Here is a 27052-nt window from a genome sequence, read left to right as displayed (position 1 = left end):
CAGCTCATCAGCATACAAAAGACACTCTTTTCATGCCAGAGATTCCAAGGGTCTCAGCAGCTGTGTGCTAGGAATCATGGACAAAGATAAAATCTTTAGTTTTTGTTCTATCACAGTTGCTCTCACTACTAAACACTGCAATGGACCCCCCCCACTACTTTTTGAATGACATTCAGATTTTGCAGAATGGCCTAGAACTTTGAGATCGTGCTTTGCTGTCATCTACAACTGTATTTCATGCCCTCGCTCACTGTTCTGGTCATGCTGGAAACCCTGGGCATCTTGCCATTGACTGAACATGTCAAGCTTGCTCCCCCCGCCTGCTCTTCTCCCCCAGGAATGCCCTTCTTCTGGATGTTTGACTGTCTGCATTTTTCACATAATTTAGGTCCTCTTCAAATATAATCTTGAAGAGGCCAGACTCTGCCATTTGGCCAGAACAGTCCACTTCTCCCAAACATCTTCTATCAGATCATCTCATTTTCTTGTCTTTAAAACCCTTCCTAGCACTTAGCATCACCTCAAATTATATTGTTAATTTATCTGCATTCTCGTTTACTGCCTACTTCTCCCTCTGTGGCCCTAACCACTACTCCTTCCTGAACCTAAGCTCCATCAAAGCAGGGTCCTTGGCTTTCTCATTCATTGATGTATCCCTAGCTTTTGGCAGGGCATTGGTTAAACATTAGCTGAACATATATACTTATTGAATTCCTATTTTAGTAAGGCACTGTGTATGTCTTGCCTCATCTGATGCTCACAAACATTCTGTGACAAAGGTCTTAGGATCTAAATTTACAACAGAGGCTCACTGAGGTTAAGTGACTTGCCTAAGCTAATAAGTGGCTTAGGTAGGGTTTAAAACTTGCCTTAACTCATGAATAATACCAGGCCTATTCCTTAAGGAGCTCACAGCCAGTCCATAGGCAGATCTTCAGGTTAGTTCCTGACAATTTATCTTCCCCTGATGACTGTAGGGCCCTGTAAAACCTTAAAAGCTTGCTTTCTCCACTGTCAAAGACAAATTCAATTATAGTCATTATATTGTTTACAAAGGCAGGAAGGTGGATTCATTGATGTATAGAAAGACTGTTTGTATTAATTTTTGAAACAAACAAAATTACCACCAGCTGTTTGACCTGGAGCGAGACCTTTCCCCTCCCTGGGACTCCCTTTCCTTATCAGTAAAATGAGGGGGTCGGATTAAATTATTTCTAAAGTCTCGCCAGGTCTGCAATCTGTTGGCTCCACGCACGTGTCTTTTTTTGATTAACTCTCAGTTGACAAGTGAAGCAGTTAACTCCCAGTGGTATATTTTATTAGGGTTTTACTAGGCCCATGCTAAGAGGCAACAGACCCACTGTGTTTCTCCAGCAAGGTGAGATCTCACTCCAAATTCAGTCACAGCAAACATGGCACCGGGGAGTGTTTCTACAATAGGGAAGGCTACCTACCATTGCTGCAATATTCTGAGGCTGTAGTAAGTACTGGGGTCCTAATACATGGCTTGGTTGCTAAGTGGTTGGGTCCAAATATGAACAGGTGAGCAACTATTCATCCTATTTACCTGAGCTTGACTTGCCTCCTATGGGTGTTCGAAAAGTCAAAATATCAAGCTTCTTACTACAAGCATCAGACAGATTACAGACGTCAAAACTGCAAACCATTACCCATCTAATAATCTATTATCGACTGGGGAAAAAGGATCCTGCTGATATTTCTGGCTGAGAGTTCTGCAGTGGGCTGGAATGGAAATGACAATAATAATAACTATAAATCAACAACAACAACAATAATAATTAGTAGTAGTAGCTAACATGTATTGAGTCCTTACTATGGCCCAGTACAGTATTACTTTACCTACTTTATATCCCCACTTGAAATATGAGGAAAATACACAGCTTTAGAACTTGTACCCTTACCCGTTCACCGCAGAACAAAGGCTTCAGTGATACAGAGACCATAATTCAAATCCTTGCTCTACCATTTAGCACTCTGAGTCTCAAATTCTTCATTTTGAAAACCGGAGTTTTAATACTTATTTTATAGGTTTGTTTTGTAGAGATTAAATGTAAATCTAAAGTTATTATTATTACTACCACTATCTACCCATCAATTGAAACAAACGCTATTTTCCCAGAAACTTTATTAAAAGGCAAGAGTTGACAAGCATATACTTGGGTGTATGTTTCAGGTTGGGGGAGTGGGTGGGTTGGGAAAGGTGTTGGGTGTCAATATTCTCATGGCTCTGCATAACCATTTCCAGACAATCATTCCTTCATCTGCAAGCAAAAAGCTTTGCTCCTTTGAGCTTTGTACCACCTGATGACAGGCATACAATCATACCCGCCTCCTGTGCAGCTCACTGCTATTACCCTCGGCCTCTTGCCTGCACTCCTATGGGAAATGAAGCTGAAACTTAGATCACCTAGTCTTCCCATCTACCTGGAGCTTTGTCATTATCTTGGAAGATTGAAGCATTCATTTACAAGACCCATCCAGTGCTTAAGTCTTATGGCTTCAAAAGGTTTCCAACCCCAAAACCATTCATCTTCACTTTACTCCAGCATTCATCCCCATAGCCCTATTCTGAAACTTATCGTCTGCTGGTACCGGTACACTTATGTATATTCCAATGTTCTAATAGCCACTTTCTGGCTTTAACTGCCCATCAGTCCAATTCTCTCATTTGTCCCATCATTCCTACCAAAGATCCTCCTTCACCTCATGGTAATATTCAGATTCCCAATCCCTTCCTTTTCTTTCACTCCACAGACCCCTTCTGGCTCTAATTTCTTTGGTTAGCTAGGGTAGAATCCACGATTTATTATATCAAACACATTGACCAACAAGAATCATCACAAATACTCTCTTAGCTGCAAAATTCAATTGGTACCTCTAATTCATAGAAATCATTTGGCCAGGATATGCTTCATTTATGGCTGTAAGAGAGAAACCTCGTTTAGGGCAGAGCAGGCCAATGGGAGATTGGAACTCGAGACAGCACAACATCCTGACAATTCTCAGCATTTGAACACCTTAGAAATTTATACTGCCTGCCTCAAAGTTAATTACATACAGAGAAGATTCTCTGGCCAACAGAGCAGGAACTGTAACTAGCAGCAAAAAATCAAAATGTGACAGTATTAATATAGTGCACAATGACTGAGCTGCAAGGAATGTTGGGTAGCCTTTAGGGCCAATTTCTTTGTGTTTAGGTTAGGTGGTAAGTAACCAAATTATCTAAGACACAGGGTATCTATCCACCCATCCATCCTTCCATACTCTTTAAAGCTCCTGTGTTGGATATCCAACTCTCCTGGGCGAAAGTCATATTAAAGGTGGGTCCTGGACGCCCTGGTTTAGCTTCTGGGGCTGGCTTCTGACTGTTTGCAGTATAGGTGTCCTTCTGGCAAAGCCTGGATTCATTTCAAACTAACTTCAGGAGGGAGATGACAAGGAGGGAGCTTGAATCAAAAGCCAGGAGTTGTGGAGGCCAAGGAAGGCACCAAAGGACCAAAGCAAGGGAAGGGCCGGAGGGAAACTAGGAAGCCAGGAGGGTAGGGAGGAAGCAGAAGTCAGACAGAGAGAGGGAAAGGAGTGGGACGCTGGTCCTGGATAAATTATCGCGGTGTCCTTTCAGTTTGGTTTATAAGCTTTGTTCCCAGAGTCCCATGGTTTCCCTCTATCTGAGCACTGAGCACGCAATAGGATAAATGTCTGTTTACTTATATGTCTCTCCAACTAGACTATGAGATCTAAGAGGATAGAGGCCATCAATTTTTACCAGTATCCCCAGTAATTGATATAATGGGACTCTTCAATAAAGGCACGTTGAGAGAATCAAAACAAATGAATGAGTAGATGGACTAATGAAATAATGAATGAATCAGGAGTGGGGAATCTGTATAAAGCAACTTTGGGATCTCCCTCAGTTGAGCTTTTCAGTGTTTCCTAACTGTCATTTCAACACATTCTTCATTGTCAGATGTCACAGTTAAGGTTATAGGCTCTGGACCAACTAGATGGGAACCCTGGCTCTTCTAGCTGAATGGCTTGGCCAACTGACTAACCTCTTTGTGCCTCATTTTACTCATGTGCAAAACAGAAATAATAGAATTAATTACTCATAGAGTTATTAAGAGAAAAAAGAAAATGCATGCCAAGCATTTAAATTAGTACTTGGCACAAAGTATAGCTTAAAAATTAGGGTTATCTGCATTCTTATAATTATTATACCCATCTCCACCCCAGCACTATGCAGGACCCTGTAATATTTTCTTGAGTGTTACTGTTTAAAGACATTACTTCCTAATCTTCTGTTACATGTGACATGCTGCCTGGGCAAGGGACTGATAAAGAGCATGGAACAAAGAAACCAACCAACAGTGAATACCAGCTGATGTCTCTGGTTCATGAGGGGAAAGAAGATGAACGATGAGCGAATGGAGGCTGTGGGGAATAAAAGTTTAAGAGCCTCTAGGTTTGGAAACATGGAGTTTATTTTTGGATTGGACTTCTGGGTCTTTTACCTAAAACAAACAAAGAAAACAACAACTATGTCAGCTGTGTTTATGAATATGAGCTTGCTGTGGCTTTCACAGACACAGGGAATTCAGTCCACTTCTCTGGTTACTAAATTATAGACAGGCACATGATGTACTGGAAAGAGAACTGATCCGGAAATCAGGAGGCTCTGGGCCTACTTAACCTTAGTCTAGGCTCTGTAATTCTGTTTTTTTTTTTTTTTTTTTTAGCCCTGCTTTAATCTTCCTGCCTCCAAGCTAAAAAATATTTGAGTTACCCAGCCACCAAAGTATCGCACCTTGTGACCCTGCCTCCTTTTTTTTTTTTTTTTTTTTTTTTTATTTTTTTATTGTTATGTTAATCACCATATATTACATCATTAGTTTTTGGTGCAGTGTTCCATGATTCATTGTTTGTTCATAACACCCAGTGCTCCATGCAGAACGTGCCCTCCTCAATGCCCATCACCAGGCTAACCCATCCCCCTACCCCCCTCCCCTCTAGAACCCTCAGTTTGTTTTTCAGAGTCCATCATCTCTCATGGTTCGTCTCCCCCTCTGACATACTCCCCTTTTCTTCCTCTCCTGTTATCTTCTTTTTCTTTTTTCTCAAAATATGTTGCATTATTTGTTTCAGAAGTACAGATCTGTGATTCAACAGTCTTGCACAATTCACAGCGCTCACCGTAGCACATACCCCCCCCAATGTCTATCACCCAGCCACCCCATCCCTCCCACCCCCAACCACTCCAGTAACACTCAGTTTCTTTCCTGAAATTAAGAATTCCTCATATCAGTGAGGTCATGTGATACATGTCTTTCTCTGATTGACTTATTTCACTCAGCATAACACCCTCCAGTTCCATCCACGTCGTTGCAAATGGCAAGATCTCATTCCTTTTGATGGCTGCATAATATTCCATTGTGTATATATACCACGTCTTCTTTATCCATTCGTCTGTCGATGGGCATCTTGGCTCTTTCCACAGTTTGGCTATGGTGGACATTGCTGCTATAAACATTGGGGTACACGTACCCCTTCGGGTCCCTACATTTGTATCTTTGTGGTAAATACCCAGTAGTGCAATTGCTGGATCGAACGGTAGCTCTAATTTCAACTGTTTGAGGAACCTCCATACTGTTTTCCAGAGGGGTTGCACCAGCTTGCATTCCCACCAACAGTGTAGGAGGGTTCCCCTTTCTCCACATCCCCGCCAACATCTGTCGTTCCCTGACTTGTTAATTTTAGCCATTGTGACGGGTGTGAGGTGGTATCTCATTGAGGTTTTGATTTGGATTTCCCTGATGCCAAGCGATGTTGAGCACTTTTTCATGTGCCTGTTGGCCATTTGGATGTCTTCCTTGGAGAAATGTCTGTTCATGTCTTCTGCCCATTTCCTGATTGGATTATTTGTTCTTTGGGTGTTGAGTTTGATAAGTTCTTTATAGATTTTGGATACTAGCCCTTTATCTGATATGTCATTTGCAAATATTTTCTCCCATTCTGTCGGTTGTCTTTTGGTTTTGTGGACTGTTTCTTTTGCTGTGCAGAAGCTTTTTATCTTGATGAAATCCCAATAGTTCATTTTTGCCCTGGCTTCCCGTGCCTTTGGCGATGTTTCTAGGAAGAAGTTGCTGCGGCTAAGGTCGAAAAGGTTGCTACCTGTGTTCTCCTTTAGGATTTGGATGGACTCCTGTCTCACGTTTAGGTCTTTCAACCATTTGGAGTCTATTTTTGTGTGTGGTGTAAGGAAATGGTCCAGTTTCATTCTTCTGCATGTGGCTGTCCAATTTTCCCAACACCATTTGTTGAAGAGACTGTCTTTTTGCCATTGGACATTCTTTCCTGCTTTGTCAAAAATAAGTTGACCATAGAGTTGAGGGTCCATTTCTGGGCTCTCGATTCTGTTCCATTGATCTATGTGTCTGTTTTTGTGCCAGTACCATACTGTCTTGATGATGACAGCTTTGTAATAGAGCTGGAAGTCCGGAATTGTGATGCCGCCAGCTTTGCTTTTCTTTTTCGGTATTCCTCTGGCTATTCTGGGTCTCTTCTGGTTCCATACAAATTTTAGGATTATTTGTTCCATTTCTTTGAAAAAAGTGGATGGTATTTTGATGGGGATTGCATTGAATGTGTAGATTGCTCTAGGTAGCATTGACATCTTCACAATGTTGATTCTCCCAATCCATGAGCATGGAATGTTTTTCCATTTCTTTGTGTCTTCTTCAATTTCTTTCCTGAGTATTTTATAGTTTTCTGAGTACAGATCCTTTGCCTCTTTGGTTAGATTTATTCCTAGGTATCTAATGGTTTTGGGTGCAATTGTAAATGGGATAGACTCCTTGATTTGTCTCTCTTCTGTCTTGTTGTTGGTGTATAGGAATGCCACTGATTTCTGTGCATTGATTTTATATCCTGCTACTTTACTGAATTCCTGTATGAGTTCTAGCAGTTTTGGGGTGGAGTCTTTTGGGTTTTCCACATACAGTATCATATCATCTGCAAAGAGTGAGAGTTTGACTTCCTCTTTGCCGATTTGGATGCCTTTGATTTCTTTTTGTTGTCTGATTGCTGTGGCTAGGACTTCTAATACTATGTTGAATAGCAGTGGTGAGAGTGGACATCCCTGCCGCGTTCCTGACCTTAGGGGAAAAGCTCTCAGCCTTTCCCCATTGAGAATGATATTCGCTGTAGGTTTTTCGTAGATGGCTTTTATGATATTGAGGTATGTACCCTCTATCCCTATACTCTGAAGAGTTTTGATCAAGAAAGGATGTTGTACTTTGTCAAATGCTTTTTCTGCATCTATTGAGAGGATCATATGATTCTTGTTCTTTCTTTTGTTAATGTATTGTATCACGTTGATTGATTTGCGGATGTTGAACCAGCCTTGAAGCCCAGGGATAAATCCCACTTGGTCGTGGTGAATAATCCTTTTAATGTACTGTTGGATCCTATTGGCTAGTATTTTGGTGAGAATTTTTGCATCCATGTTCATCAAGGATATTGGTCTGTAATTCTCTTTTTTGATGGGGTCTTTGTCTGGTTTTGGGATCAAGGTAATGCTGGCCTCATAAAATGAGTTTGGAAGTTTCCCTTCCATTTCTATTTTTTGGAACAGTTTCAGGAGAATAGGTATTAATTCTTCTTGAAATGTCTGATAGAATTCCCCTGGGAAGCCATCTGGCCCTGGGCTTTTGTTTCTTGGGAGATTTTTGATGACTGTTTCAATTTCCTTAGTGGTTATAGGTCTGTTCAGGTTTTCTATTTCTTCCTGGTTCAATTTTGGTAGTTGATACATCTCTAGGAATGCACCCATTTCTTCCAGGTTATCTAATTTGCTGGCATAGAGTTGCTCATAATATGTTCTTATAATTGTTTGTATTTCTTTGGTGTTGGTTGTGATCTCTCCTCTTTCATTCATGATTTTGTTGATTTGGGTCATTTCTCTTTTCTTTTTGATCAGTCTGGCCAGGGGTTTATCAATCTTGTTAATTCTTTCCAAGAACCAGCTCCTAGTTTCGTTGATCTGTTCTACTGTTCTTTTGGTTTCTAGTTCGTTGATTTCTGCTCTGATCTTTATGATTTCTCTTCTCCTGCTGGGTTTAGGCTTTCTTTGCTGTTCTTTCTCCAGCTCCTTTAGGTGTAGGGTTAGGTTGTGTATTTGAGACCTTTCTTGTTTCTTGAGAAAGGCTTGTATTGCTATATACTTTCCTCTCAGGACTGCCTTTGCTGTATCCCAAAGATTTTGAACAGTTGTGTTTTCATTTTCATTGGTTTCCATGAATTTTTTTAATTCTTCTTTAATTTCTTGGTTGACCCATTCATTCTTTAGTAGGATGCTCTTTAGCCTCCATGTATTTGAGTTCTTTCCGACTTTCCTCTTGTGGTTGAGTTCTAGTTTCAAAGCATTGTGGTCTGAAAATATGCAGGGAATGATCCCAATCTTTTGGTACCGATTGAGACCTGATTTGTGACCTAGGATGTGATCAATTCTGGAGAATGTTCCATGGGCACTAGAGAAGAATGTGTATTCCGTTGCTTTGGGATGGAATGTTCTGAATATGTCTGTGAAGTCCATTTGGTCCAGTGTGTCATTTAAAGTCTTTATATCCTTGTTGATCTTTTGCTTAGATGATCTGTCCATTTCAGTCAGGGGGGTGTTAAAGTCCCCCACTATTATTGTATTGTTGTCAATGTGTTTCTTTGCTTTTGTTATTAATTGCCTTATATAATTGGCTGCTCCCATGTTCGGGGCATAGATATTTACAATTGTTAGATCTTCTTGTTGGATGGACCCTTTAAGTAGGATATAGTGTCCTTCCTCATCTCTTATTACAGTCTTTGTTTTAAAATCTAGTTTGTCTGATATAAGGATTGCCACCCCAGCTTTCTTTTGGTGTCCATTAGCATGGTAAATGGTTTTCCACCCCCTCACTTTCAACCTGGGGGTGTCTTTGGGTGTAAAATGAGTCTCTTGCAGACAGCATATTGATGGGTCTTGTTTTTTAATCCAATCTGATAGCCTGTGTCTTTTGATTGGGGCATTTAGCCCATTTACATTCAGGGTAACTATTGAAAGGTATGAATTTAGTGCCATTGTATTACCTGTAAGGTGACTGTTAACTGTCTGTTGTCTGTGTTCGTTTCTGCTCTTTGCTGCTTTTAGGTTCTCTCTTTGCTTAGAGGACCCCTCTCAATATTTCTTGGAGGGCTGGTTTCGTGTTTGCAAATTCCTTTAGTTTTTGTTTGTTCTGGAAGCTTTTTATCTCTCCTTCTATTTTCAATGATAGCCTAGCTGGATATAGTATTCTTGGCTGCATATTTTTCTCGTTTAGTGCTCTGAAGATATCTTGCCAGTCCTTTCTGGCCTGCCAGGTCTCTGTGGATAGGTCTGTTGCCAATCTAATGTTTCTACCATTGTAGGTTACATATCTCTTCTCCCGAGCTGCTTTCAGGATTTTCTCTTTGTCTCTGAGACTCGTAAGTTTTACTATTAGATGTCGGGGTGTTGACCTATTTTTATTGATTTTGAGAGGGGTTCTCTGTGCCTCCTGGATTTTAATGCCTGTTTCCTTCCTCACATTAGGGAAGTTCTCTGCTATAATTTGCTCCAATATACCTTCTGCCCCTCTCTCTCTCTCTTCTTCTTCTGGGATCCCAATTATTCTAATGTTGTTTCGTCTTATCGTATCACTTATCTCTCGAATTCTGCCCTCGTGATCCTGTAGTTGTTTCTCTCTCTTTTTCTCAGCCTCTTTATTTTCCATCATTTGGTCTTCTATATCGCTGATTCTCTCTTCTGCCTCATTTATCCTAGCATTTAGTGCCCCCATTTTTGATTGTACCTCATCAATAGCCTTTTTGATTTCGATTTGGTTAGATTTTAGTTCTTTTATTTCTCCAGAAAGGGTTTCTCTAATAACTTCCACGCTTTTTTCAAGCCCAGCTAGTATCTTTAAAGTCATGATTCTGAACTCTAGGTCTGACATCGTACTAATGTCCATATTGAGTAGGTCCCTGGCTGACGGTACTACCTCTTGTTCTTTTTGCTGAGGTGATTTCTTTCGTCTTGTCATTTTGTCCAGAGGAGAATAGATGAATGAGAGAACAAAAGGCTAACAGGTTTACAACGTCCCCAGCAAATATACTGTATACAAATCAGAAAAGACCTGAAACCAGGGGAAAAGAAAGGGAAAGAAAGAAAAAAGAAAGAGAAAAAGAAAAAAAAAAAGAAAAAAGATAAAAACAAAAACAAAACAATTCAAAAAAGGCAGAATATGATCAAATATGATCACGCTAGTGCATAGATCAGTGCCACACACTAGATTTTGGGCGTATTTTGGTCTGTTAGAAAAAAGTGCCTCCTAAAATTTTAAAGGAAGAAAGGCATATATGTACAAAATAAGGGTTGATACAATGAAGGGATGGAAGATGACTGTAAAGATGAAAATTATAAAAGATTTTATAAAAGGACTTGGTAAGATAAGTTGTTTGAAAAAAGAAAGGAGATTTAAGGGGAAAAAAAAAAAAAAAAGGAAAAAGGGAGAGAATGTGATCAGGCAGGAGACTAGAACAAAGCCATACACTAGTGGTTTAGGGTATATTTTGATCTGTTAGAAGAAACTGTACCTCAAAATTTTAAAGAGAGAACAACTTATATATATATGCCAAAAACAAGGATAACTACTATGAAGGGATAAAATATGACTCTAAAAATGAAAAAAAAAAATAAATAAAAAATGTTTTTTTTTTTTTTTTTAAAAAAGGGATTTATAAGATGTTGGTTGAAAAAGGGAAAAAGAAAAATAAAAAAAAGTCAACAAAAATTAACTTTGATGAAATAATGAATCATGGTAAAAAAAAAAAAAAAAAAAAGCCATGAATCTATGTGCAGTATTCCCCTAGCGCTGGAGTTCTCCTGTTCTCCTTGATCGATCAACTTGGTCTTGGCTTGCTGGCTGTTTGTGTTGATCTTCTGGGGGAGGGGCCTGTTGCTGTGGTTTCCAAATGTCTTTGCCGGAGGCAGAATTGCCCCGCCCTTGTCGGTCCGGGCTAAGGAAGCTGCTCCAGTTTGCTCTCAGGAGCTTTTGTTCCCTGCAAGCTCTCGGTACAGCTTTGGAGGAGCAGGGCGAAAATGGCGGCCTCCCAGTCTCCGCCCGGAGGAGCTGAGAACTCGGGGCCCCACTCCTCGGTGCGCCCCCAGAGAAAAGCAGTCACTCCCGTGTCCCCGGTCTCCGGCCGCACTCCGTGCTCACCCGGCCTGTGATCGAGCGTTGCTATCTCTGGCACCCGACCCCGCTCGGAGTCTCCAAACCCAGCAGATCCCTGCAGTGCGTTCCCGCACTGCTCTTCCCCGGGAAGGAAGGGGAGTCTCCCCGGATCTGCTGCTTGTTGGGTCCTTGCTGGGGGAGCCGTGCCCCGACTGGGCCGCAGATCACAGTTTATGGCCACCCCGAGCTGAGAGCCCGCGCCTCGGCTCCGTATCTGCAGCCGGCTTCCCCGCTCCGATACCTGGGAGCTCTGCCGCACTCAGGCACCCCCGCTCTCTCTGTGACCCCAAGGGTCCTGAGACCACACTGTCCCGGGAGGATTCCACCCCCCGCTTAGCCACTGCAGCGACGTCCCTCCGCCGAGCCAACTTTTAAAAGGTCCGATTTTGTGCTCCGCGGCTCTAGCACTTGCCAGAAGCGGCCGGCGGAGGCCCCTCCCCCGCCGTCTATCCTCCCGAATATCGCCTCGGATTCACTTCTCCGCACGTCCTACCTTCCAGTAAGTGGTCGCTTCTCTGTTCAGAGAGTTGTTGCTACTGTCCTGTTCGATCTCCTGTTGAGTTCGTAGGTGTTCAGAATGGTTTGATCCCTATTCAGTTGAATTCCTGAGACCAGACAAAATCTAGGTCTCCTACTCCTCCGCCATCTTGCTCCGCCCCCTCCTAGGCTCTGTAATTCTGAACAAGTTGTTTTCTTTTGTTGGATCCCAGTTTCATCTTCTCCAAAGTGGCAAGTTTGAGCCAGATGTTAGTTTCATGGTTCAACAAATGGTTACTGAATACCTGCTGTGTGCCCCAGGCATTGTGCTAAGCACTGTGGATACATCAGTGTACCAGAAAGCTCTGATCCCTGCACTGCAGGGAGCTTAGACTCTACTAGAGGAACACAGATGCTATAGAAGGTCAGTGGGAGATAAAACTACTCTGAGGGTTAGGGAATGACCTACAGGTACAAAAGGAGTTGGCCCCATAAAGAAGGTTGATGAAGAGACATCTAGGCTGTAAAGAATGCATATTTGAAAGTGAAATATTATAGGGGCGCCTGGGTGGCTCAGTCGTTAAGCGTCTGCCTTCGGCTCAGGTCATGATCCCAGGGTCCTGGGATCGCGTCCCACATCAGGCTCCCTGCTCAGGGGGAGCCTGCTTCTCCCTCTCCCACTCCCCCTGCTTGTGTTCCCTCTCTCACTGTGTCTCTCTCTGTCAAATAAATAAATAAAATCTTTAAAAAAAAAAAGAAAGTGAAATATTATAGCACATTGAAAGGACTGAAAGAAGTCCGAGAGTAGATAGAATGAACAGAAAGAGTGACAGGAGATGAAGCAACAAATGAAGGCAGGAGTCAGAATTTGGATGGTCTTGTAAATCATCATGCCGAAGAGGAAGCCTTTGGAGGGTTTTAAGCAAGAGCAATCCTATTCAAGTTGTAGAAGATCACTTTGGCTGATGCACAGACAATGGGTTAGATAATGGTAAATGTGGAGGCAAGCAAAGCATTCAAGAGGCCCTTGGAGCAGTCCAGGTGAGAGACGACCATGACCCAGACGAGGGTGGTGAGTGTGGAATTAAAGCCAAGTGCAAGAATTCAAGAGACACGAGGTATAGTTTAGAGAGTGACCATGAGAGACTGAAGTGGAAGGGAAGGAGAGGGTGGGTTCACAATGTCCTTGAGGTTCTGGCAGGGGAGAGTGAGTAGATGTGGTGCCATTTACAGACCGTGCCATGAATGAGCTGGTGCCAGTTTTGCAGGCCAAGGTGGAGATGATGAATTCAGATCTGAACACGTTTGATGCCAGATACCTGTGAGCCCTTTAAGTGGACATGTTATATGGATAGCTGCTGAACTGGGGTCTGCAGACAGTAAATGAGTCCTTCGAAGTAGATAAGATGGACAGAATGCGCTAGAAGATCAACATATAGTACTGAGTGGAGGAGAGAGGGGAGCTGGCAAATGTATTTGGAAAGCAGTGTTCAGAGCAGTGGGAGGAAAATCACGGATGCGCGCCGTCAATGGAAGACTGTGTCAATGCAGGGAGTGTTCCATGTTGCAAAATGCTGTCAAAGGTAAAGCAGGGTAAGGACTGAAAAGTCCTTTGTGCTGAGCAGTGGTCTAGGTTAGCATCAGTGACCTAAATGGCTAGTACAATTGTGGAAGTAAAGGGCTGATCATCCTTGGTTAAGGAGGCAGGGGGTGGTCATGAGAAAATCGGGACAGTGAGGGTAGCCATCTTTTAAAACTTTTCTTTTTTTTTTTAAAGATTTTATTCATTCATTTGAGACACAGAGATAGAGAGAGAGAGAGAGCGAGCAGGAGCATGGGGAGAGGCAGGCTCCCCGCTGAGCCAGGAGCCTGACGTGGGGCTCGATCCCAGGATCCCGGGATCACGACCCGAGCCGAAGGCAGACGTTCAACCATCTGAGCCACCCAGGCACGCCTCTTTTAAAACATTTTTGATGGTGGGACGATAAGAATCGGAGCGGGCTGCCAGGTAGAAGGGAGGATTTTATGTTTAAGATGAGAGTGTGTGTAGTAGCACTGTCCAACAGAAATAATGTGAGTTAGGTAATTTTAAAGTTTCTAGGAGTCATTTTAAAAAGTGAAAAGAAATGAGTAATTTTATTACCTTTTATTTAACTTATTATACCCCAAATATTATCATTTCGCAAGTAATCAACACAATTAGTAGACATTTGATGTTCTTTTATTCACAGTGACTCTGAAATCGGGCATATATTTTGCACATTTCAAACTGCACTAGCCACATTTCAAGTGCTCAGTAACCACATTCGACGAGTGGCTGCTGTATTGGACAGGACGGGTCTAGAGCACATTTCCATGCTGCTGAGAAGGAGCTAGCAAATAGACAGGACCACGAGTGGATAATGGGTGGAGTGGGCTGCCAGAGGATAACAGGAATCTCTTCCATTACAATAAATGTGAAGGAGAAAAAGTTTGCATCTGGATATAAGCAGTGATATACTGATAAAGGTTAACAAGTGGCTCTACAAAAAAAAAAAAAAAAAAAAAAGCCCTACTTTGTAGCATCTGCCAATTTCTCTAGTGTAAATCCTTCCGCTGTGGTCACCTGCAAGCTACTGATGTGACGTCAGTGAACAGAGAGCGGGGCAGAAACGTGCACAGTCAGCTCTCATGCCAGGTGTGAACCAGAAACGGCACACCACTGGACATATGACTGGATGGCAGGTGTCTTTCTAATGGCTTCTATTTTCTCTTTAAGGTGGATGGTGGCTGAGAATAAGTAAGTCCTGTGTCTGAACAGGAGAGGAAAGATGCGGCCAGGAATTGGGGAGGTTTGATGGAGTTATTACAGAAAACAGGCAATTGAGCTGACATGTTAGCTTCCAGTCAGGAAACAGATGGACGCCCATACTGGGTAATGAGGCAAAGCTTAATAATGGGTTTGTTAAACAAAAAAGAAGGTTTAGGAAAAGAAACCAGTAACCCATGACTAGCAACAATGGGGAGCCATGACTGCCTCCTGGCCCAAAGGAGCAAGGAGAGGGAGAGGCTCCCAACACCCAGAGAGAAAGCCGGAGGGAGAGGGCCACCTGCAGGAATGGTGGTCCATGGTGGATGGATCAGCTAACTTGAGCAGCTGAGCAAGGAGGGAACCCATAGCATCCATCTCTCCTCCAGGCTCCTGCTGGTGCCTTCCATTGGCCACACCCAACAACACACCAGGGTAAGGGAGGCTGGCTGGGGACAATATACAATGACACAAGCCTTATGGTTGGAGAGTGCTTTCTCACAGTGCTCAGTGGCCTTTAGGAAGGCAGAAGGCAGGCAGAAAGCAGGCTTCATCCTGGATTGGGGTTTGGTAAGACAAAAACAATGGGAAAAAAGTTAAACAAATAAAATGGTCATGTGGACACTGGCCATGTGGAGAGAAGAGGGGCAGGAGGAAAAGAAAAGCAGCCCTTCAAAATGCATGTTAACTCTGCTTGAAAGGCCAGGAAACTGAGACTCAAAGCAGTAACGTGGCTTGCCCAAGACAACAGGTTTAGTGGTGGAGTCAGGAGACACGTCTGCCTAGCTTGAAAGCATTTTCCACCCTACTGTTGCCTCCACAGGCAAAGAAACAGTTCATTTATGTATATAATTTATTTAAGTGAACTGTTTCTGGGGGGCAGGGGCATGTTTTCACGTTCATTTAAGCTTTTAGTTGAAACTGAAGCATTATTAGGATTCTCTCCCTCTAACATATAAATTCATATACACTTAAAAGCAAGGATGCCCTTGGGTATTTTCATTACAGAAGCTCATCCCAAATGTACAAACTAAGAGGTGAGGTGGGCTAAGATGAGAAGAGTAAAGGATGTCTTCACCCTTTTTTTTTTTTTTAAGATTTTTATTTATTTGAGAGAGAGAGCGCACGCACACACGCAGGGGGAGCAACTGGGGCAGAGGAAGAAGCGGACTCCCCGCTGAGCAGGGAGCCTGATGTGGGACTCGATCCCAGGACTCCAGGATCATGACCTGAGCCGAAGGAAGATGCTTAACCATCTGAGCCACCCAGGCACCCTAATGGTGTCCTCTCTGAAATAAAAGTGGAGTCAGGTTCTCAGGCATGCTCTGTTCCGAGGGCCTCACCTCTCTTGGCCCATTTATGAAACTTCCTCATTTATAAAATTTGGCCAATACCTGACAGGGAGTTGGGAGGATTCAGTGAGCCCAAGGACGCAAGGCTCCTAGTTCTCGTAAGTGCTCCGCCAAAGCCGATTCCTTCCACCTGTCTGTCGTCCTCTGTTCCTTCTTCTTTCTTTCTCTCTTTCATTTCCCAGCATTATCACATTTTTCCACCACTGTATTCCAGTCACTGAAGTTAGCCGTGGTTGTCCTACAGCTTCCCAATCGTGATCACCCCAGGGTTTGTGTGTATGTGTGTGTGTGGTGTGTGTGTGTGGTGTGTGTTTTGTTTTGGTCACCTTTGGGCCTCGGTGACCCCAGGTGACCATTTTGTGGAAACTGCGGCATTTTGGATCGTGGCTTTCTCCTCTTCTTTGAATAAACACTGAAAGCTTTCTTTCCCACTTAGTCCAACTCTCGTTTGCCATCTGGTGCCTGGGTTGGCCGCATCTGTGTTTGCTTAATGACTTTAGGCGAAGGCCGAGTTTACATATGGGAAGAAGGAGAGGGCTTTGCTGATTTCTTCCATATGTTCATTTATTCATATATTATGATTTTTGTAATCTCACCAGCAAAGATCCCTTCAGACAACCCTTACACTGTTCCCTGGGACCCGCTCCTTTGTGTGTTCAGCTGGGAGTTGCCGTAAGAATATTTTTGCAGCGTCTGTTACCTTTAGCATAGCTCAGTGTGGCTTTTAGACAGGTACAAAATTAATGTTCGGGAGGTTCTTCTTCTTGAATGGAGGAGGAGGCTTTGAATGGAAGAGGAGGGTGATTCTGTGGAGTCAGGAGACCTGGGTTCTAGACCTTTCTCTCCATCTGTGAATGGTGTGAACTCGGACAAGCTCTGTGACTCTCTGGCCCTTGGTCTGCTCGTTGCCTATCAAAAGCCTTGGACTAGGTGTGCTCCCACACCTGCAGGTCCCACAGGCCGCAGCCTTCCCTCTCCTCTTCCCTCCTCTTCCTCTGGTCCTGGGTCCCCAGCTTTTCTAGATTTCTACCTCAAGTGCCAATGTGTGCTTTCCTTCTCCCCATCTTCTGAGCAGAGGTGTGCGTGGTGGAAAAAAGCCAGGAAAGACATCCTGTCTCCTGCCCAAGGTAGGAATGGAAGGCGATGAGCTCTATTTGTTGTTTTGCAAGAAGTCATCATGATTTCTTTTCCTATCATATACTTGGACCTCAGCTTAGTGTGACGGCTCACGAGCTCTGGAAAGACACAGACCTGGGTTGGAAACCCGCCTCTTCTCTTCCCAGACTGTGGCCCTGAGTAGTTTTCTTCATTTTCCTAAGTGGGACCTTCCCTCTCTAAAACGGGACTGCTCCCTGCCTTGCAGCGGTGCTGAATGGGTAAGTGATCACTAATCCTAGCATGGTGTTTTGCATAAAGCACGTGCTCACAAATGTTGGTTACCTGTGCGCACAGCAGATTCAGTGGTGAAATGCCACGATGCTGACAATGCCTCAGAGGAAGAAATGGACAACACTCACAGAAGATCACAAAATCAGTGGATGCCAAACCTTGACCTAGAACCTGGGACTTCTGACTCCCAGGCTGCAGATCTTTCTCATGAGCTGAAGAAGGCTGGGGAAAAACAGGGGATTGGGTTGGATTCACTGCAGACCAGATGATGGCTGAGGAAGGAAGAAGGTGGCCTGAGCCTTCTCAAGAAGCCTGGTCAGGGGAAGAGAGATCCTCGAAGGGACCAGGGATATGTATGGGGTGCTGGCGGGGGGCTGGACCTCCTTTTGTGAACGTCCGCAGGTTGCTCTGAGCGGTTTTCTGTATCTTCCTCTCCTTCTCTCACCCTCTGTCCCACCCCCTCTCCTTCTGCCCTCAGTCCTTCGTGACTAGTCTCTGTGCCCAGGAGAGTGAAACCCAAGAGAAAAAAAGTTATTTGAATGTATGTTTTTGGATGTGGCTAAACAGACAGGTGAGGCTGTGTTTGACAGTTTAGGCAGGAAAGCTTTGTGAGTTTATTTGAAAACGCCAAATTAATCTGAGGTAACTGAGAAATAATCTGCAGGTCAGAGGCAAGTAGAGAACAAGAAATTATCTTGCCCACAGCCTCCTCCTGTAGGCCTCTCTTCTCAGAAGCATGAGGAAGAGCAATGTGGGAAGGCTGAGCTGTCTCTAAATCCTTTTTCTGTCAGAGAGCAGTCAGAATCTGAGAGATGAGGGTTCTCTCCTGCTCTAGGAACTGTTTCGGGGTATGGAGAGGCCAAGGGGGAGGGAGTCTCGGCCTTCCTGGGCCTCCACCGCCTCATGTTACGTATGATATATGTGCACGTATAACATGGTGGGATGTGTGTGCATGCATGTAGCCTGTATGTTCTGGCTTAGCTGATATTAAAAGGATGTACAGGCATTAGCATGCATCCAGCAGAGGACAGAACTACATACAAGGAAGGAAAACGACACCCGTGAGGAATGAGAATGGCTGGAGCAGAAAGAGCGAGGAGGGCAAGTGTGGCTGAGAGAGAACCCAGAGGCAGGCTGGGGCACACCAGGGGACCTTGCACTCTCCTTTCCTACGGCCCTGGGAGGCCGGAGGTGCCACCACCTGGCCGCCCTGCTGCATTCAGTCTGGCACGAGCCAGGTGCAGAGGTCCGGGGGTAATCAGGGTGGCGCTGGTAAGTGAGGGAGATGCACACAGATGAGGGGTGTTCTGGAGGCTTGGGTGATGGATCTGATGGGGGTGTTAGGGAGAAAAAGTTGTCAGAAATACTCAGGAACTCTTAGGTTTCTGGGCTTAGGCATCTGCCACACACACGCCCCCACCCCCTGCCCCCCGTAGGGTAGGTAACGGGTAGATACCAAGAGGTGTTTGCTTAGAGTCTGCTTCTCTAGATCTGACAGGGCTCCTTCCGGGTCCCTGGGTAAAGGCGAAGCAGAGCCTCAGCCTGGCCTACTGTTCAGAGAACAACAGCTACAAGAAAAGAACATCAAGAGAAATAATGTTGCAAAATTCCTCCCAGACCTGGCCAAAGCTTACATCAGCCAGTCATGTGCATTTTAAGCTCTATTATTCAGTTAAGAAATGGATTTGTCCTTGTAAGTGCTGCAAGATCTGGCACTTAACACCTGAGATGTGAAGGCACTTTTTTTTTTTTTTAAAGTAGCAGAAGCTCTGGACAATCTGGGAGTTATAAATGTAACCTCTGGACAGCCAACACAGGGCCTGCGGCTCAGACCTTTCCACTGAGGCATCTCCCAATTTCCTTGGGGCGGTGAGGGGGAGATGGAAGGACAGGAAAAATGCCTGTCAAGACAGAAGACCTGAGACCATCGGCAAAGGTAAGGCCATTACACATCTTGTAAAACTACGGCTGCCTGGAATCCTGTAAGCCTCTATCTGGAGGAGGGGTTGGACTCCAGCCAGGAGTGAACGTGTATAAGATTTGGGCAGGGAATTCACCGTTGAGGGAGGCAGTCAGCAGCTTTTTAAGGCTGGAATGCAAGGGGGGGGGTGGTCCTTTTAAATCAGAAACTGGAAGGAAACTTCCTCCACCTCCCCATATTCATCTCCGTCAGGTTCCTACTCAGGGACCAGGTTTTACCTCCACCTTTGTGGAAAAGGTAGAGACAGAAATAAGAAGCACCACTACACATGAATCACTCACTAGTAACTGGCTAACATTCTTGGGGACCCTAAGTGCTTGGCACCATGTCACAAGTGTACGTGCCTTACCTCATCAATATTTGCAGCAAGCCTGAGAGGTGAGTATTATTATGGACTCCAATTCACAGGAGAGGAAAAGAGAGGTGAACAGAGGGTAAGTGACTTGCCCAAGATCACCCAGCTAATAAATGGGAGTAGGTTCAGGATTCAAACCCAGGCAGTAGATTCCATTTGCTTAAACTCAGTGGCTACCAGAGGGCAAGGTGGTGGGCATTGGGGAGGGGGGGGGCATGTGCATTGTCTCTAGAGAATTAAACTATAATAATAAAATTAGTTAAAAGATCCATCTCTTTTTTTTTTATCACGTACCTTAACAATATATGAGTTGTAAAATCTCCCCTCTAGGGCAAACCTCTCCTACTCGATGTATCTTCCACCCCTCCTAAGCCACTGGTTTAACCATTCTAGAAGGCAGGAATTACAAGTCACGTTTTGCAGATTTCTAATCCCATCCGAACACTCACGTCACACTTTGTGCTGCTCTTTTAAGTCCTAACAACAAGTACACTGGTTATATGCACCTGTGTTTCTCTCTTGTGTATCTCTGCCCTTGGACCATCAACTCCATGAGGGTAGGGGCTGTGTCTACAGTGCTGAAGTACCTGACTTAACAAGCTGGTGGTGTTTACGCGAAAAGATATTCGCTGAATGAACATATGGGTGAAGGAATGGTCAATCTAAAATGCCACTTCCTCTATGAAGTCTTCCTTGAGGGAAGAAGAGCCTTGCTCTTCAGCGAGGAAGGTGGAACAGGTGTTATTTGCAGAAGCTGTCAAAATGAGCTGGCCTCTTCTGTCCAGAGTAGCCCTGGAAGTTCCCTGCCAGGTGTGAAGAGCATGGATCCTGGTGTAGCTTTGAGCTGCAGGGCACCCCAGCATTCCTTATGGACCCACCATTCCCAGGGAGAAAAGACTCCCCTCCTAGCACTGATATTTGTGAGCTGTTTCCAGACCTGTTTAGGGCCCAAAACTACTCATACTAAGGCACAGATTTAGGATTATCTTTAGGACTGCACAATCCTTAAGATCTAGATACCAAAGATCCTAGCGTGTTCCTTAGAGAATCTATTTTGGTTTTGGCCTGTTTCTAAGTTGCTAGATAAATGTAACTCTACAAACATCTCTGTGACTTGGGATGTTGTTTTTATTTTGAAATGGGAACATGTTCGTTTATAAGTTCATTGAAACTAAGTTATATTTTGCTAAAGCACTATGGAGTCAGCATCCCTTCAGCAGGCCTCGCCAAGCCCATTTGTTAAACAAGACTGTAATCCTGTGTAAAACATTCTAGATGTCATGCTGTATCGTGTCCTCTTTTTTTTTATCCTTTAAAATATATTTTTGTTATTTTGCCCCTAAAAATAAAATGATGTATGTTCCAGGCAACCTTTCTGGGTGGTCCACCGTGAGAGAAGAGTTCCCAGGTCTCCTCTGTGAGGTGGGTCACGGTGAGGTCAGTGCTCACGCTCAAGGCCAACGTCCAGAAGGGAGGCTGCGAGAATCGCTTGGTAAGGTGGCACGGGGGGGGGGGGGGGGGGGGGGGGGGGGGGGGGGGGGGGGGGGGGGGGGGGGGGGGGGGGGGTGCTGGTGCTCAGGCGCTCTAGCATCATGGAATGCTTTAGAGTTTAACGTGGAGTCTGGCAGAGAACCGGCAAAAACGAGGTCACATGGAAAGTTTCCTGAGCTCCCAAGTCTGCTGCCATGATATATTTGAAAAGTTCCCTGCGGTTGAGGGAAGGGTCCCAAAGAGGAAAGTCCCCAGTGAACGGTGCCACCAGAAAGCTTGCCTATTTCTCTGACTCACTACTTGGAGTTTCAACCTACAAGACAGTTTAACGAAGGCAGGAACTCGAGAAGACGAATGCTTACCCAGTCGTTAAGTCTGGCAAGAAGGGATCAGTGGGGTAGCCCGTATCCTGCGAGGCATGTTTATTATATCAACTACCGCTAAGATGGGGAGGCCGGGAGCAGGTCCCCAGGGAATGGGACAAGGCGGGGTGAGGGGAGGAAGAGAAGCGTGGACAGAGAGGGAGCTGGAGGCCAGAGAGTTCTCTACAGCCGTTCGGATCTTAAGGAGTGGTGACAACTGGATCCCGGTGGAGTGGGCTTTGGAAGTATTTCTTCCTTTTGCCCAGTGATCATCCTACCCGTGCCCCCATCCCGCTGCCACCTCCCTCTCTCCTTTCCATCTTCCCTCCCCTCCCTTCACATGTGTTTATTGAACATCTACCATGTGCCAATTACTATTTAGGCTCTGGCAGTCACTAGTGAACAAAGTCAGCATGGTCCCCACCCTTGGGAAGCTTAGAGCCTTGTAAGGGAGAGGACATAAACAAATATTCGGCCAAATATCTGCAATCACACATTACACTAAGTGCTGTGAGGCAGGAGGACAAGGGGCTGTACCATGTTGTGAGGAACAGTAGCTTAGAACGGCGGGGCAGGGGGCGGGGGTCAGGGGATCCTTCTCTCTGGAAGTGGCATTTAAGCTCAGAGCTGAAGGAAGAGGAAGACCTAGGTCACGAAAAATGTGTGTGTGTGGGGGGAGGGCAGCATTACAGCCAAGGAATAAAAGAAACAATAACAATGATGATAAAAGCAATAGGTAAGACTTACTGAATAGTTACTATGTGCCAGTCACTACTCTAAACATCTAATAACTATTCATCTAACCCACAAACAACCCTGTGAGGCAATTTACCATTATTGTCCCCATTTTCCAGATGAGGAATATAACGCCCAGAGAAGTGAAGGAGACTGCCCATCACATAGCGAGAGGGTAGAGAAACCTAGATAAAACTCAGGTAATCTGGCTCCAGGAAAGGAACTGGGGAACGAAGGAGTGAAGGGAAGGACAGTGAGGCTGAGCTGTACAACTGCAGGGTGGAGGGAGAGGTGCGGCCAGCCACAGAGGCCATCTGTTCTAGAACTTTTCCTAAATTTGATGGTGGAAACCCACTGCAGGGGCCTTGGGGGGGTGAGACTGACCTTTCCCCCCGGGCCCTCTCCGGGTGCAGTGGGACGCAGCCCGGAGGTGCCCAGCTGGGGAACAGGGCAGGAGTCCAGTGGGAGTAATGGGTTTGCGTCAAGTACCCGGTTTACGTAACTAAGCAGCCAGCTGGGCTTCTCAGGGCTTTCCTGCCCTGCCCTCTCTTAGCCCCGTCCCCACCGCTCTCTCTGTCCCTGCCCCTCTCGGCAGCAGGGGAGGACTGCCTGGTAAGACCCGCTCCGGCTCCGTCTGCCAAGCTGCAGACTCTGGCATTCGGTCACCTTCTCCTCGGCACCCGTCCTGCCTCCCCGACTCCGAGCCTTCTCTCTCCTCGCCTGTGTGCCTGCCGGGAGGGAGCAGCTGCCGGTATCTAGAACCCAGCTGTTCTCCCAACTTCTCGCAAGTGTTTTTTTTAGCGTCAATGCTTCTAATTAGTTAAAATAGGAAGGGGGGGCTGGTAAACAGAGGAGCAAAAGAGAGACCTAATTTTAGCTGTAGCCAAAAGGACTTCCCTCAAATACACTGTGATCTCAAAATACTTCGCTAAGCACATATGGACATGGTGGGGAGAGGATTTGAAGAGCGACAGAAGGAACACTCAAAGCCAAATGGGACAGCCCCTGCCTTCCCAGAACGCAGGACTGGATCAGAGAGGAAGGCGATGCAAACAGACTGAATCCTTACCCTGTGCCAGCACTGTGCGAGCGCTTCGTGTGCGTCAGCTCAGCAGTGTGTTTCCTCTCGCCAGCCAGAAGATGCTGCGGGGGCTAGGATCACCCTCATCTTACAGAGGCGGGAACTGAGGCTCTGTGGGGCTGAAGGTGTTGTGTCCAAGATGACACAGCTAACCAGAGAGCCAGGATTTAAACCTGGGTTTCCCTGACTTCAAAGTGCCTAATGAGAGGAAGATGGGGTCTCCAACTGAGCACACACTGAGGAACCTGGGTGGACAGCTTAACAGAGATGCAGGGCAAAGCATCAGGACAAAAATCCAGAGGATGCCGGCTCTCAGGACACTTAGTGGCATTACTGTAAAACTGGCACGGATCACTCAGGCCTCGACGTTCCTGAACCCCCTTCCAGCCCTCAGAAGATGTCAGGAACAATTTACAGGTAGATAAATCATTGGTGAATGCCCCCCACCTTTCACTAGGGCCAAAAAAAAAACAAAACAAAACCCCACAAAAAAGCAACAAAAACCCCCCCTGCTTTCTGCAATTAAAGAAGATGCCATTTGACAAAGGAATCTGAACTGGTTAATCCCTCCCCGCCCCCCGGCCCCCAGCCCGCCTTCCTAAGGTTGTGGTGGAATCGGGGCTCCTTCAGAAAACGGGCCACCTGGTAGGACTCATCACGTCAACTTCCTTCATCTCAGTTCAAGCTTAAAAGGCCTCTTCACTGGGAAGCTCCCCAGTGAGGTTTTCCATGCACATCTGGAGACTTTCCACAATAGGCCTTTGAAGCGGCCTGAAGTATTCCGGGAAGCCAGGCTCACTGGACTGAGGTTTAAAGAGCAGAAGCCCACATTTATTTTTCTTTCCCGCCTTCTTTGACAAAACTCCCCCAGCAGTTTGTGGGCCCTCTCAGAGCGGCCCTGATTTTCAGCTTACTACTTTTAGGGCCGAAGTCTTAAAAAAAACAAGAAAGCACATTCTGAGGAAGCACTGATACCATAAAGATCTGTTTCTGTGTTTGGCTCCTCAGTCAGACTCTGAGTCGTGCCTTAGTCATTGTTGTCGCAGAAAGAAAATGAACTCTGGACCAAGACAGACTTGCTCCATCACTCAGCATGGGTGACATTTTGTCAAGTCACTCAGACTTTCGGATGGGTGAAGGGAGTTAATAGTCCCTGCCTTGTGTGGAGTGCTAATGGTCATGTGAGGTGGGGTGAGAAAATCACTTCACCCATTGTCTGCCCTGGACTTGATCAGGCCTGTGCTGTTCCCCCAGCCAGGATGGCCCTCACTCACATCGGCTGCCCCTACTCATTCTCTACAACTCAACTCAGGTGATACTTTCCTCTTCTGGAAATGTTTTACCTTCCTCTTACCCAGGCCAGTTCTGGCACGTGGCTTCTTATTTTTTTAATTTAAATTCAATTAGCCAAGGTATCACCAGTTTTTGGTGTAGTGTTCAATGATTCATTAGTTCAGTATAACACTTAGTGCTCATCACATCACGTGCCCTCCTTAATACCCATCACCCAGTTACCCCATCCCCCCACGGTACGGTATGTGGCTTCTATGCCTCAACACCTCCCTATCCTCTAATCCACAGTCTGTGGTTTTTTCCATTTTCATTGTCTGCCCATCATGCCCCCTACCACCACTGGAACAACTGTAGACACATGGTGTCTTCTTGTTCATTGTTCTATCTCCTTACTGAGCACAGTGCTTGGTACATTGATGTGGCTCAGTGAATATTAACTGATTAATTAATTTACTTAACATATTTATTAAGCACCTACTCTGAGCAGGGTACTTATTCTAGCTACTGAAGATACAGCAGTGCGTAAAAGAGACACAGCCTCTGCCTTTCCATAACTTTACATCCTGGTATGGGAAGTCAGGAAATATGTTAAGGAGGGCACCTGGGTGGCTCAGTTGTTTAAGTGTCTGCCTTCAGCTCAGGTCATGATGCTGGAATCCTGGCATCGAGCCCCACGTTGGGCTCCTGGCTCAGTGGGGAGCCTGCTTCTCCCTCTGACTGTCCCCCCTCTCATGCTCTCTCTCTCTCTCAAATATATAAATAAAAAAATCTTAAAAAAAAAAAAGGAAATACATTGAGGAGATAGATAGTTGGCCCTTGAACACTGCAGGGGTTAGAGGTGCCAACCCCCTACACAGTTGAAAATCTGCATATAACCTTTGACTCCCCCAAAACTTAACTATTAATAGCCTACGGTTGACTGAAAGCCTTACTGTTAACATACACAGTCATTTTATACATATTTTGTATATGCATTATATACTGTTCTTACAATAATAGAAGAAAATCTTAAGAAAATCATAACGAGAAAATACATTTACATTACTATACTGTATTCATTCAAAAAAATCCACACAGAAGTGGACCTGCTGCCCAGTTAAAAACCTATATTGTTCAAGGGTTGACTGTACAGAAAGATTTCTGGTGATAGAGCTATCACCATGTAAAAACGTTAGAAGTCCTTACTCCCTTCCTTCCAACAAGAAAAAAGCTAAAAAACTGAAAATCACTGATCTTTCTTGGATCAACTGGAGAACTGAGGTTGCAGGACAAGCCACCACCCTGAACTCTGGAGAGACAAGAGAATCCAGACAGTCACAGTTGAGATCATCTTATCTAGAGCAGAAGCCACTGGAACAACAAACTGGTAGGGGCAATTCAGTGATAATTTTGAAGTGCTAGGGATGAGCATGAGACTGAGAAACTTAAGGGCTGCAGTCTTAGTGGGAGGCCCACGCTGGCATGGGTTTTACTGCCAAGAACCCACCGGTTCTCACTGTGAAGAGGCAAGAATGTTCCCCTCTTGACTCCAGCAGGGGGAGAAAAAGACTAAACACTGTGAAGTCTGTCAGAGTCTAGTATACTCTAGCTTTCCTGTCTCACCCAGGAGGGAGGAGAAAAGGCAAGAAACATTAGTGAAGGTCACAGTCCAGGGACAAAGGCTCACGAAAAGCTAAGATTTAATCAAAAGATCATAGAGTGCTTTCCCTTCCCCACACCTTAAAACTACACCAACAGGGCTCCAGTATAATACATTATAGCAAAAAGAACTAGAAGACACAGCCTCTATCTTAGGAGAAGCTCCTCGGGAAGCTCAAAGACTGAGGGGCAGTTTAAGACTAAAGCAGAAGCAGCCAAGAAAAAGAAGCAAGAAGAAAAGAAATAATAAAGAGATAAAAAAATATAAAAGCAGAAATCAATCAAATTGAATACTGGAAAATAATAGAGAAAATGAATGAAACCAAAAGCTGGTTCTTTAAAAAGACCGGTAAAACTGATAAACTTTTAGCCTGGCTAACCAAGATAAAAAGAGAGAAGGCACAAATGACTAATATCAGAAATTAAAGAGAGGTCATCATTACTGATCTTACAGACATTAATCAGATAATATAAGAATCTGTAAAAGTCATCAACAGCAAATCAAATCCAGCTACAAACAGAAAGAACAACATATCACAGCTAAGTGGGATTTATTCTAGGTATGCAAGGATGGTTCGACATTCAAAAATCAATAATGTAATTCACCACATCCACAAATTAAAGAATACAAATCATATAATCATATTAACAGATGCAGAAAAAGCATTTGATAAAATGCACCTTAATGTTCATTCTTTGCACTACAATGTTCAACGGGTTTTTTTTAAAAGATTTTCTTTATTTGCCAGAGAGAGAGAGCAAGAGCAGGGGGAGCGGCAGGCAGAGGGAGAAGCAGGCCGACACGGG

General features: G+C 44.8%; 1 protein-coding gene and 1 long non-coding RNA gene across 22 annotated transcripts in view; one reads left to right on the top strand and one right to left on the bottom strand.

Moving 5' to 3' along the window:
- Window positions 1–27052, bottom strand: part of FGGY (FGGY carbohydrate kinase domain containing) — a 410509-nt gene that overhangs the window by 14241 nt on the left and 369216 nt on the right. The window lies entirely within an intron of this gene.
- Window positions 18962–27052, top strand: LOC113910673. The gene is made up of 3 exons (XR_003516180.2): window positions 18962–19245; window positions 21012–21137; window positions 26995–27052. It is a non-coding gene; the product is annotated as an uncharacterized LOC113910673 (long non-coding RNA).

The sequence above is a fragment of the Zalophus californianus genome, chromosome 4, assembly GCF_009762305.2.
Source record: "Zalophus californianus isolate mZalCal1 chromosome 4, mZalCal1.pri.v2, whole genome shotgun sequence".
NCBI lineage: Eukaryota > Metazoa > Chordata > Mammalia > Carnivora > Otariidae > Zalophus > Zalophus californianus.
The sequence above is the reverse complement of the archived record's forward strand: the minus strand, read 5'-3'. Positions and strand labels throughout refer to the sequence as shown.